At 53.4% G+C, this 13,984-nt stretch overlaps 1 non-coding gene and 1 pseudogene across 1 annotated transcript in view; both read right to left on the reverse strand.

Moving 5' to 3' along the window:
• Positions 1-12,579: 12,579 nt before the first annotated feature.
• LOC148015718 (5S ribosomal RNA) lies at positions 12,580-12,698 on the reverse strand (annotated as a pseudogene).
• Positions 12,699-13,530: 832 nt separating this feature from the next.
• LOC148015719 (25S ribosomal RNA) overlaps positions 13,531-13,984 on the reverse strand; it is a 3,313-nt gene continuing 2,859 nt past the window's right edge. Inside the window, exon 1 of the ribosomal RNA XR_015688522.1 lies at positions 13,531-13,984. This exon is cut by the window's right edge and continues 2,859 nt beyond it. This is a non-coding gene — a ribosomal RNA (25S ribosomal RNA).

Consider the following 13,984-nt stretch of genomic DNA (forward strand, 5'->3'; position numbering starts at 1 on the left):
TCATGGGGAGGGGGGGGCATGTCGCGACATGGTGTCGTGGGGGTGGGAAGGGATGTCATGGGGGGGTGGTGCGACGCGTCGTGTCATGCAAGGGGGGTTTCCGTCGTGTGATGTGATGAGGTGGGGGGAGGGGGATGTCATGGGGGGGCACGTCACATCGTGTAGTGTCATGGGGGGTGGGGGGGATGTCATGGGGGGAGGGGGGCGGGCACGTCGCGACATGGTGTCGTGTCGTGGCGCGTCGCGTCGTGTCATGTCATGGGGGTGGGGATGGATGTCATGGGGAGGGGGGCGCATCGTGTCTTGTCGTGCCATGGGGGGTGGGGGGGATGTCATGGGGGGGGCGCGTCGTGACATGGTGTCGTGTCGTGTCATGTAGGGTGGGGAGGGGGGGCACATCCCATCGTGTCGTGTCATGGGGGTGGGAAGGGGGGCGCGTCGCGTCGAGTCGTTTGATGGGGGGTGTGGAGGGATGTCATGGGGGGAGGGGGCGTGTCGCGTCGTGTCATGTCATGGGGGGCACGTCGCGTCGTGTCGTGTCGTGTCATGGTGGTGGGGGGATGTCATGGAGGGGGGGGCGGGTCGCGACATGGTGTCGTGTCATGGCGCGTTGCATCGTGTCGTGTCATGGGGGGTGGGGAGGGATGTCATGGGGTGGCGCGTCACATCGTGTCATGTCATGGGGGGTGGAAGGTGGGTGCGCGTCGCGACATGGTGTCGTGTCATGTCATGGGGGGTGGGGAGGTGGGGGGCGCGTCGTGTCCTGTCGTGTCATGGGGGATGGGGAGGGGGGCGCATCACATCGTGTCATGTCGTGGGGGTTGGGGGGCGCATCATGTCGTGCCGTGTTATAGGAGGTGGGGTGGGATGTCATGGGGGGCGCATCGCGTCGTGTCATGTCATGGGGGGTGGGGAGGGATGTCATGGGGGGGGCATCGCGACATGGTGTCGTGTCGTGTCATTGGGGGTGGGGGGGCGCATCGCATCGTGTCGTGTCATGGGGGGTGGGGAGGGATGTCATGGGGGAGGGGGTGTGCCTCGCATCGTGTCGTGTCATGGGGGGTGGGGAGGGATGTCATGGGGGAGGCCGGGTGTTAGAATATCAAGCTCGTACATGTGTGTTTGACCGACATGAGCTGGACACAGCTAGTCTGGCTAGATCAGTTAGGTGTATTAAATAAGTCGGTGTTACTTCTAGTGTGAATGGTCTTTATGACCTTAGGTTGTGTATGCACTATGTGTGTGCTAAATGAATAAGAAGAAGAATAGAGAGTGTAAGCATGTTGCTTCACTCCGTGTTGCTCTCCTTCCTGCTTCCATGAAATCTAACATGGTATCAGAGCCATGAATGAGCTCACTGGTGGAATGCACTCAAGAAGAAGACTTGAAGAGTGAACTGAAGAGCTGGAAAAAGAAGAGGATTGCCTGTCATTTCCATCACTGGTCACACAGAGGTATGTACTGTGAAGCATTGGAGTCTCATTGCTTGAAGCAGGGTTGTGGCTTGCTGAGGAGTCTTCCAAGGACTGATTGAGCACCAGTTAGTGCATCATTATCATAGTAATGAGCAAGATGTGCAGCAGCACAGATCTGCCCAGCCTGCGTGTTTGCGCCTGTTGAAAGCATGGCTTCTGCTGAAGCAAAATTGACATGAGAACTGTACAAGAGGTCATCAAATGCTAGTGAGCAGACATTGGAAGGTAGTTCAGGGTTACAAGAAGCCATTGCTTGTGTTGGAGCTCTATTATGAGCTAAAATCAGAGTACACAGACCTGGGACAGAAGGCTGAACTGCTGTATACAGTGTATATACAGCATATGCAATACCTTGAAAGAGTCTTGAAGCTCTCTGACATGCTTTATGGACCTCACTGGAGCCTAGGAGCATTCTAGAAGACATAAGTATCAGTTCTCAAGACCTTGAGCTGAAGTTCCTTGAAGAAAATACTCAGATCTGGAAGTGTAAATAGGCTGGAAACCTGTCTCAGAACAGTGGGCAGCAAGCATTAGCTTTCACTGAAGCATTACTTGACACTTGGCTGGTATCTACCATATGTATGACATGGGATATGTATGCTAGAGGTTTATGGATTGGGTTGAGCATCAAGGGATCATGGAAGTTGAAGTCTAAGGCTGGTGATTACTGCAGTGGCATTGTCTCAGTGGTTGCAAGTAGTAAATGCAATATATATAAATTGGATTCATGAAGACATGATGCCTATAGTTACGCGAATGCTCATGTATTGAACCTAAATGTCTGACATGATTTGAGGCTGTTTTTTGGAGCTAGATTGACTGTGGTTTACTGAGAAGTTGCTAACTGCAATTTGTAAGCAGAAGGCTTGATATGTATACTTGCTATCTATGTCACGATTGTGGGAGAGAAGGAAGGAATCTCACTTGTAGCTTTCTTGCTTGCACAATGGGGGAATACACATAGAGGTGGAGGCTGAAAAACAGTTTTCCTCTTCTTAGTTGTGTAAGCCAAAAAGAACTCTCTTACAAAGAAATAGAAGAACCCTATATATGGGTCTCAAACCAAAGACAACTAACTAAGGTGGCATACTAACTGAGCCACGAACTAGAGTAGATAAGGATAGCTGTCGTCTAGCTATTATTCATGGGCGGTGTACCAACCGCGTCTACAACTGACAAGTCGGTGACATAAATGCACAACGGTCACCCTGGTATATCACGAGTGGAGCTCGATCTCTCAACACTCCCCCTCGATCTCAATCCCAATTCCTGCACACCAAGCAAGTCTCTGAACTTGCGCAGCTTCTCTGTGCCCAATGCCTTCGTGAATATGTCAGCTACCTGATCCTCTGTGCTGACATAAACTAGATCAATAAGACCTAGTAAAACTCTCTCTCGCACATAGTGATAATGCACCTCAATGAGCTTTGTTCTAGCATGATAGACTGGGTTATTTGCCAAGTGTATACTACTCATGTTGTCACAATAAATGACAACTGGCCCATCTGTAGGCTGATGCATATCATAAAGTAGCTTATGCAACCAAGCTACCTCACATGCAGCCATTGCTGCACCCCTGTACTCGGCCTCTGTGCTCGACAAGGCAACTGTAGGCTGTTTCTTGTTGCTCCAAGTGACTGCAGCACTCCCAAAAGAGAACACATATCCACTGGTAGATCGTCTATCAGAGATACTACCAGCCCAATCAGCATCAGTGTATCCATGCAACTGTATTTGAACCCCAGTCTCATAAAATAGTCCATACTGCAATGTGGACTTCACATACCTGAGTATGCATCTAGCTGCATCCAAATGCGATTTCCTTGGATCCTGCATAAACTGACTTACCAATCCAACAACATAGCTCAAATCTGGCCTGGTAATAGTCATATAAATCAAGCTTCCTACTATGCGTCTGTACATAGTAGGGTCTTCCAGAAGCTCACCTGCATTTGCGCTCAGCTTCACATTCAGCTCCAAAGGAACTGAAATAGGCTTACAGCCTGTCATCCCATATTTGGACAGCATGTTCGATCCATACTGCCTCTGCAAGAGCTGTATCCCACTTGGTGATCTAATCACCTCAATGCCCAAGAAATAACGCAGCTCTCCCAAATCCTTCATCTCAAACTTCTGCTTCAATAGCATTTTCACATGAAGGATATCTTCATCACTGTCACCTGTCATAATCAAATCATCAACATAAATGACAAATAGCATAATATCTTTCTCTGTTTTTCTCACATAAAGTGAGAAATCTGCCTTGGAAATCTGAAAGCCAATAGTGACAAGATACTGTCCTATCTTGTCAGACCATGCTCTAGGTGCTTGCTTCAAGCCATACAAGGCTTTCTTCAACCTGCAAACAAACTCAGGATGAACATCATGCACATAACCTGGTGACTGCTCCATATAGACCTCTTCTTGCAAGTCACCATGCAAGAAGGCATTCTTTACATCCATCTGATGTAAAGACCATTCCTTTGATGCAGCCATAGCAATGACTGCTCTTACGGTTGCCATCCTTGCAACCGGACTAAATGGTTCTTCATAGTCAATGCCATATGTTTGTGCATACCCCTTGACTACTAATCTTGCCTTGTATCTGTTCACAGAACCATCTGCATTGTGCTTCACCTTATAAACCCACTTACAGCCAATTGCATTCTTACCTTTAGGCAAAGGTACCAATTCCCATGTAGCATTTGCTTCCAAGGCATCCATTTCTTCATCCATGGATTTCTCCCATTTTTCTTTTCCCATGGCTTGCTCAAAAGAAGTGGGTTTTGGTTCCTGTATCACTTTGACCATATATGCATAGTGAATTGCTGTAAATCCATCATATTTCAGCCTATCCACATGATACCTAGCTCTCGTAGACCTGTGCAAAGTAGGTTCACTCCCAGGTGCTCTCAAAACATCTCTGGTCTTCCTTATTCCAGGTGTAACAATAGAAGGAATACCCAACTCATCATCAATGCTCTGTTCTGAGCCACTGGATTCACCATCCACATAAGAGTGACCTGCATTCACATCAAACATGGGATGATCTACCTTCTCTTTTCCTTTTCGTGATACCTGCATACCACAATTTGCGCTGCCTTCAGAAGATTCTCCAGATCTCAATCTGCCTGTCCATGGCGAAGAATGTGAACCATTGCTAGAGGACGCTCCAGGTCCACTAATATCTTGTGACTGCTACTGAGAATTCTGTGCAACATTACCATTTTGTGCATCTACATTATCAATCACATTTACTAGTTTATACCAGCTACTCATCTCATCAAAAACAACATCTCTGCTCACTATAAACGTACGAGTAGAAGGGTTATAGCATCTATACCCTTTTTGCTGCAGAGAGTAACCAATAAAGATGCACTTCTCAGCTTTTGGATCCAACTTGGATCTCAACTCATCTGGCACATGTACATAGGCAATGCAACCAAAAATTTTCAAATGAGAAATATCTGGTTTCCTACCAGTATACCTCTCCTCTGGAGTCATCCCATGTATTGCTGCAGTGGGAGTCCTGTTCATTATATAGACTGCTGTAGCAACTGCTTCAGCCCAATAAAAATCTAGCAAGTCTTTTTCATTGAGCATGGCACGAGATACCTCTCCAATATGCCTGTTTTTTCTTTCTGCAATTCCATTTTGCTATGGGGTATGACTACATGAATATTGCTGCTTTATGCCATGCTCCTGCAAGAACCTTGCAAACTCATTTGAGAGGTACTCTCCCCCTCCATCTGACCTTAGGCATTTTATTTGCAGGCCTGTTTCTTTTTCAACCATAGCTTTAAGAGTTTTGAAATGCCCAAAACTTCACTTTTCTTTTTCATAAAATACACCCAAAATTTTCTGCTATAGTCATCAATAAAAGTAACAAAATAATGACAGCCTCCAAGAGATGCAGCTTTAGTAGTCCACACATCAGAGTGGATTAATTCCAATGGCTTCTTACTCTCTTGAACATGTCTAGGAAATGGTTTCCTTGCCTGTTTTCCAAATTGGCAGGCTTCACATACCTTATGCATTTCTGCAATCTTGAATTTAGGCAATCCTGCAACAATTTTTTGGGCCTGCATTGATTTAAGTCGTTGTACATTAACATGACCAATGCGTTTATGCCAGATATCAATATCTGCAACTACACCGGTTCCATGTGCAAACATTGCTGCACTCAATTCAGACATGTCTACATCCAACGTAAACATTCTGCCCTTCTTCTTTCCTTTTGCTATCAAGAGACCTTTATTTTTCATATCCTCAACAAAGCATCCAAGAGGATTAAATCTAACCTGCAAGCCCTGCTCAACCATTTGACCAACAGAAACCAGATTCTTGGTGATATTCGGGACATGAAATACATCGGACAGGTATTTCTTTTTCCCATCCTGCATAGACAAAGGAATTTTTCCAATCTGCACAATAGGATGTGCAGTATCATCACCAGTCTCCACAAATCCTGGTTTTTCCATTTTCCTTGCATCCTCCATCCATTCTGCATGACCTGTCATGTGGTTTGATGCACCTGAGTCAACATACCATACATCATTGCTTTCTTCTGCACTTGTCACAGAATTGTTCATGTACTGCACCATGAACAAATGCTCATTTCTATCATCACCCTGTCTACTAGAAGATGCATAATTCCCTTGTTGCAGTTTTCCATTCATGATGTCATTCTGCTTTTTATAGCAGTCTTTAGCCATATGACCCATTTTACCACAGTAGTAGCATTCAACATTACTGTTTGCATTTTGACCTCTTTGCCATCCACCACGACCTCTTTGGCTCCCCCTGCCTCTAGAGTTACCACGTCCTCCTCCATAGGACTGGTTTTCGTGAGTTTGCTGCATATTCTGATTTCTACCACGGCCTCCAAAGCGGCCTCCTCTACCTCTGCCTCTACCTCTTCCAGCATTTGAGTAGAAGACAACTTCTTTTGAAGTTCCTCCTGAAGAAGATGCACCACCATTTCTTTGCTCCTCAGAAATTAGAAGAGCAATCAACTCCTCAAAATCAGGAAATCTTTCATGAACTGAAATGGATGTTCGAAACTGTGCATAATCCTTTCCTAGACCATTCAAGGTCACAGAAACTAAATCATCATCTTCCACTGGCGACCCAATGGAAGCAAGTGCATCTGCAATCTTCTTCACCTTCATGTGGTAGTCATTGATGCTCATATTTTCTCTTTGCACATTATGCAACTCTTGCTTGAGCTGCATTTTCCTGGCTTGCGTATTCGTGCTATACATTTTTGACAAAGTATCCCATGCCTCCTTTGGCGTACTTGCACCCTAAATATGCACAATCATAGAGTCTGAAATACTGATAGACAGCCAGTACATAACTTTCTTGGCTCTCTCATGCCATGCTTTAAATGCCTGCATTTGCTGTTGATTGGGAACATCAGGAAGAACTGGTTCTTCTTCATTTCCTGCAACAAATTCCCAATATCCTTTTCCCATAAGGAAATTCGTCATTCTAAACTTCCATGCCTGGAAGTTGTTGTCAAGCTTTTCAGTTACAATCTGTGAAAGAGAATCAGACGCCATTACCGAACACTGCAAAAAATTCTCTCACTGCAAAAACTCAGCTTCACCCTCACAAGGGCAAATCTGCAAAACTGGCGAAAGTGGTATTTGACCACACAGTCACTTCCTAGTGACGATTTTGCATAAACACGAACCAAGGATGATTCTGAAACTCCCAATGTCTCTGCGCACAAGCATACGATGCAATTTCTACAGTAACTTTTCACCGACCTGTAGAACAGTGGTCACACAGCATAGAACAGGGCCTTTTCCTGAGTGCGTGCAGAAAACTTCCGCCTCCAAAACAGGTCCCGAAATGGCCTCAAATCAAAAAAACAGGGTCGCCAAGGGCTAAAGCCCTTGCCCGCAGCATATACTGCCCTCTTGCTTCACCGCGAAGGGCGTCTCAACCTGAGACAATGCACTCTTGCAATTTCCGACTGTGCTACCTGCAGAGATATGCTCCCAAAACAGAAAATGAAAGCAACACTGCTCCTCTTACCAGAACACCGCGAGCTTGGCTTGCTTTCTTGAGCTCCTTACCACGAACAAGGCTCTAATACCATGTCACGATTGTGGGAGAGAAGGAAGGAATCTCACTTGTAGCTTTCTTGCTTGCACAATGGGGGAATACACATAGAGGTGGAGGCTGAAAAACAGTTTTCCTCTTCTTAGTTGTGTAAGCCAAAAAGAACTCTCTTACAAAGAAATAGAAGAACCCTATATATGGGTCTCAAACCAAAGACAACTAACTAAGGTGGCATACTAACTAAGCCACAAACTAGAGTAGATAAGGATAGCTGTCGTCTAGCTATTATTCATGGGCGGTGTACCAACCGCATCTACAACTGACAAGTCGGTGACATAAATGCACAACGGTCACCCTGGCATATCACGAGTGGAGCTCGATATCTCAACAATCTATGCACTGATTTGTGCCCTATTGGTTATGCTCGGTTTGCTACATGTACTAGCAGATGTCTATGAAGGTTTGGGACATGTATGCCATGTATACTACTCAGTTTTGGGCTTGAAATCACTGCTGATCACTCACAGAATTACAGTTTTCCGACTGCATATATGTACCCTGGTAGTGAGGTTGTAGGAGTTCAAACCAAAGTGAATACATAGTATTTGCACTGATTGTTTTACTCACAGGTTAAGCCACTTGGTTGTGAGCTATTTTGGACTGTTAGTGGGCTGAAAGTCGTGTCATGGGGGGTGGGGAGGGATGTCATGGGGGGGGCGCGTCGCGTCATGTCGTGTCATGGGGGGTGGGGGGATGTCATGGGGGGGAGGGGGGTGGGTGCGCGTCGTATCGTGTCATGGGGGGTGGGGAGGGGGGGGAGCATCGCGTCGTGTCGTGTCATGGGGGTGGGGAGGCATGTCATGGGGGGGGTGCGTCATGTCGTGTCGTGTCATGGGGGGTGGGGGTGGGCGCGTCGCGTCGTGTCGTGTCATAGGGAGTGGGGAGAGATGTCATGGGGGGGGCAGGCGGGGGGGCGCATCGCGTCATGTCGTGTCATGGGGGGTGGGGAGGGATGTCATGGGGGAGGCATTGCGACATGATGTCGTGTCGTGTCATTGGGGGTGGGGGCACGTTGTGTCGTGTCGTGTCATGGGGGGTGGGGAGGGATGTCATGGGGGAGGGGGGCGCCTCGCGTCGTGTCGTGTCACGGGGGGTGGGGGGGATGTCATGGGAGGGCGGGGGGTGCGTCGCGACATGGTGTCGCCTCGTGTCATGGGGGGTGGGGAGGGGGGGCGTGTCGCATCGTGTCGCGTCATGTCATGGGGGGTGGGGAGGGATGTCATGGGGGGGGCGCATCCCATCGCCTCGTGTTGTGTCATGGGGGGTAGGGAGGGATGTCATTGGGGGGAGGGGGCGCGTTGCGTTGTGTCGTGTCATGGGGGGTGGGGAGGGATGTCATGGGGGGGCGGGGCGTCATGACATGGTGTCGTGTCGTGTCATTGGAGGTGGGGAGGCTCGTCGCGTCATGTCGTGTCATGGGGGGTGGGGAGGGATGTCATTGGAGAGGGGGGGCGCGTCGCATCGTGTCGTGTCATGGGGTGTGGGGGGGATGTCATGGGGGGGCGCATCGTGACATGGTGTCGTGTTGTGTCATGAGGGGTGGGGGGGGATGTCATGGCGGGGGAGGGGGTGCGTCACGACATGGTGTGGTGTGTGTTGAGGGGGGAAGGGGGAGGGGCCGAATTTTGGAGCGGGGGGATGTCATGCTATGTTGGGGAGGGGGAGGGGGGTGCATCGCATCGTGTCATGCGAGGGGGGGGCGTCGCGTCCTATCATGTCATGGGGTGGAGGGGGGGCGTCGCGACATGTTGTGGTGTGTGTTGAGGGGGGAAGGGGAAGGTCGAATTTTGGAGGTGGGGGGGGAGGGCGCGTCGCGACATGGTGTGGTGTGTGTTGGGGGGGGGCATGGTGGGTGGGTGTGTGTGTTAAGGGGAGGGGGGCACGTCGCGTCGTGTCATGTCATGAGGGGGTGGGGAGGGGGGGATGCCAATGGGGGGGGGATGTCATGGGGGGGGGGGGAGCGCGTCGCCACATGGTGTGGTGTGTGTTGAGGGGGGAAGGGGGGGGGGCGAATTTTGGAGGTGGGAGGGAGGGCGCGTCGCAACATGGTGTGGTGTGTGTTGGGAGGGGGGGCATCATGGTGGGTTTGTGTGTGTGTAAAGGGGAGGGGGCACGTCGCGTCGTGTCATGTCATGGGGCGGAGGGAGCGGGATGTCATGGGGGGCGGTGCGTCGCGTCGTGTCGTGTCATGGGGGGTGGGGGGGATGTCATGGGGGAGGGCGCGTCGCGTCATGTCGTGTCATGGGGGTGGTGGGGGGATGTCATGGGGGGGCGCGTCGCGACATTGTGTGGTGTGTGTTGAGGGGGGAGGGGGGGGAGGGGTAAGGTGGTGTGTGTTGAGGGGGCGGGGGGGGCCGAATTTTGGAGGGGGGTGGGATGGTGTGTGTTGGGGGGGGGGGGACACATCGCGACATGGTGTCGCGTCGTGTCATGGGGGTGGGGAGGGGGGGCGCGTCGCGTCGTGTCGTGTCGTGTCATGGGGGGTGGGGAGGGATGTGATTGGGGGGCACGTCGCGTCACACGTGTCGTGTCATGGGGGGTAGGGAGGGATGTCATGGGGGGGAGGGGGCGTGTCACGTTGTGTCGTGTCATGGGGGGTGGGGTTGGATGTCATGGGGGGGGGCATCGCGACATGGTGTCGTGTCGTGTCATGAGGGGTGGGGGGATGTCATGGGGGGTGGAGGGGGTGCATCGCGACATGGTGGGGTGTGTGTTGAGGGGGGAAGGGGGAGGGGCCGAATTTTGGAGTTGGGGGGAGGTGGGGGGGAAATGGGGCCGAATTTTGGAGGTGAGGGGGAGGGCGCGTCGCGACATGGTGTGGTGTGTGTTGGGGTGGGGCGTCACGTCGTATTGTGGAGGGGGGCACGTTGCGTTGTGTCATGTCATGGGGCGGGGGGGGGCATCGCGACATGTTGTGGTGTGTGTTGAGGGGGGAAGGGGAGGGGACCGAATTTTGGAGGCGTGGTGGGGTGGTGAGGTCGCGACATGTTATGTTGGGGTGGGGGGCACGTCGCATCGTGTGATGTCATGGGGCGGGGGGGCGGGCGGAGGGGGGGCGTCGCGACATGTTGTGGTGTGTGTTGAGGGGGGAAGGGGGGCGAATTTCGGAGGTTGGGGGGAGGGCGCATCGCGACATGGTGTGGTGTGTGTTGGGGGGGGCGTCGCATCGTGTTGTGGAGGGGGGCACGTCGCGTCGTGTCATGTCATGGGGTAGGGGGGCGTCGCGACATGTTGTGGTGTGTGTTGAGGGGGGAAGGGGGGCGAATTTTGGAGGTGGGGGGGAGGGCGCGTCGCGACATGGTGTGGTGTGCATTGGGGGGGGGGGGCGTCATGGTGGGTGTGTGTGTGTGTTAAGGGGAGGGGGGCACGTCACGTCGTGTCATGTCATGGGGCGGGGGGGATGTCATGGGGGGGCGCATCGCGTCGCATCGTGTCGTGTCATGGGGGGGGCGCATCGCGTCGTGTCATGTCGTGTCATCGGGGGTGGGGGGGAATGTCATGAGAGGGGGCGCGTCGCGTCCTATCATGTCATGGGGGGTGGGGGGGGATGTCATGGGGGGGGAGGTGTGTTTTCATGTTATGTTGGGGAGGGGACGCGTCGCGTCATGTCGTGGCATGGTGGGGGGAGGGGGCATCGCGACACCCCGCATCACCCCACCACGACACGGCACACCCCCCACCCCACCGCACCCCGCCACGACGTGACGCCTCCCCCCCCACCCGACCTCGAAAAACCCCGCTCCATCCACACCACCCCACCACGCCTCCCAAAACCTCGCTTGACCCACCCCACCCTGCATCACCCCCCCACGACACGGCACACCCCCCACCCCACCGCACCTCCCCATGACGCCCCCCGGCACCCCACCTCAAAAAACCCCGCTCCCTCCACACCAACCCACCATGCCTCCAAAAACCCCGCTCGACCCACCCCACCCCGCATTACCCCCCCACGACACAGCACAACCCCCACCCCACCGCACCCCCCCCACGACGCCCCCACGTACACCACCTCGAAAAACCCCGCTCCCTCCACACCAACGCACCACTCCTCTCGAAACCCCACTCGACCCACCCCACCCAGCGTCACCCCCCCCACGACATGGCACACCCCCCACCCCACCGCACCCCCCCACGACGCCCCGCGTCCCCCCCCACCTCACCCCCCCACGACGCAACGCATCCCCCCCACCCCACCTCAAAAAACCCCGCTCGACCCACCCCACCCCGCATCAGCCCCCCCACGACACGGCACACCTCCCCACCCCACCGCACCCCCCCACGACGCCCCCCCCACCCCACCTCGAAAAACCCTGCTCCATCCACACCACCCCACCACGCCTCCTAAAACCCCGCTCGTCCCACCCCACCCCGCATCACATCCCCCCACCCCACCTCACCCCCCACGACGCCCGCCCCGCTCCACCCAGCCACGCCTCCGAAAATCCCGCTCAACCCACGGCACGTCACCTCACCCCACCGCACTCCCCCACGACGCCCGCATCCCCCCCACCTCACCCCCCCACAACACAACGCATCCCCCCCCCACCCCACCTCGAAAAACCCCGCTCGACCCACTTCACCGCGCGTCAGCCCCCCCACGACACGGCACACCTCCCCACCCCACCACACCCCCCCACGACGCCCCCCCACCTCACCTCGAAAAACCCCGCTCCATCCACACCACCCCACCACGCCTCCGAAAAACCCACTCGTCCCACCCTACCCCGCGTCACATCCCCCCCACCCCACCTCACCCCCCACGATGCCCCCCCCGCTCCACCCAGCCACGCCTCCGAAAACCCCGCTCAACCCATGGCACGTCACCTCACCCCCCCACGACATGGCACACCCCCCTCCTCAGAAATCCCGCTCCGCAATGACACGGCACACACACCCCACTGCCATGGTCTCGAAACAAGACGTGATCCGAGGGGATTTCCATGCCATGGTCTCGAAACAAGCATGGAAAAGGGTGCAGCACTAGGACTTCCCGGGAGATCACCCATCCCAGTACTGTTCTAACCCAAGCGCGCTTAACTGCGGAGTTCTGATGGGATCCGGTGTATTAGCACTGGTATGACGGCACCACGAACACAAAGAAATTCCAAAGGGCTCTTGTATACTCACAAAGTGGCACGAGAGAGCTCAAGAGTGAGGCATGGCGGCATGCCATGCCATTCATGCCACAGAGGACGCGACTCAACGCGAACCCTAAACCCCGCGCACATGGAGGCGACGCACAGAAGATTGAATGCCACCGTCGCGTGCCATTTCTAACACAAAGGGCAAGCATCCACGTGAAGAGCACCCCGTGCACACGTAGGCGACGACGTAGAAAAGATCGAGCCGCATAATATGTGCCATGGAGGACACGTTCCCACAGCATGCCGCAAGGCGGTGGGGGAGAGGGGGGCATGTCGTTCATACCATGGAGCACCCGTGTCCACGCGAGCACTAAACCCCACGCACAGGAGATTGAGTCATAGAATTCATGCCATGGACAAACTTGGAATGCCATCGGGTACCCTTTATGACACCGTGGGCGAGCATCCACGCGAAGAGAACCTCGCGCACATAAAGGCAACGAGGTAGAAAAGATCAAGTCATAGAATCCACGTCGCGGAGGGCGCATGTCCACGTGAAGAAGAGAACCCCATGCACGTGGACGCGATGCACAGAAGATCTGAATTGTAGAATCCATGCCACGGCGGGTGGACTTGAAATGCCACGGATGCCGACGAGGCGAGACGAGCACGAAAACCGCACTAACGCAAGCGAGCCAAGGCAGGGAATGCGAAGAGAAGGCAATCAAACCGCCCGCACGAGCTAGGCTAGATTGGGTGCACGGTGTGCGCCAGGACTTGGGGGCGCACACAAGGGCCGGGGCCAAGAAAACCCCGTCGAACCGAGCGGAAGGGGGACAAATTGGTGCGGCGACGGGCTGAATCTTAGTGGATCATATCAGCAAGGCTACTCTGACACTTACAATACCCGGCCACATATTTAAGTCGTCTGCAAAGGATTCATCTCCCCGATCGTTCGAAATTTCCATTCAGAGTCCTCAAGGCGACCACTTCCCGCACCTCGAGGGAGACTCTCGACACAAGCTCTTGGGGACGCACGAGCGCCCCTACTATCAGTCGGGTAACAACCGGGGAGGTAGAGAGTGCCGCGTCTAGCATGGATTCTGACTTAGAGGCGTTCAGTCATAATCCTACACATGGTAGCTTTGCGCCACTGGCTTTTCAACCAAGTGCAATGACCAATTATGTGAATCAACGGTTCCTCTCGTACTAAGTTGAATTACTATTGCGGCACCGCTCATCAGTAGGGTAAAACTAACCTGTCTCACGACGGTCTAAACCCAGCTCACG

This window comes from Lygodium microphyllum, chromosome 24 (genome assembly GCF_053477565.2).
Source record: "Lygodium microphyllum isolate KBCC chromosome 24, Lygodium_microphyllum_v1.1.10, whole genome shotgun sequence".
NCBI classification, from domain to species: Eukaryota; Viridiplantae; Streptophyta; class Polypodiopsida; order Schizaeales; family Lygodiaceae; genus Lygodium; species Lygodium microphyllum.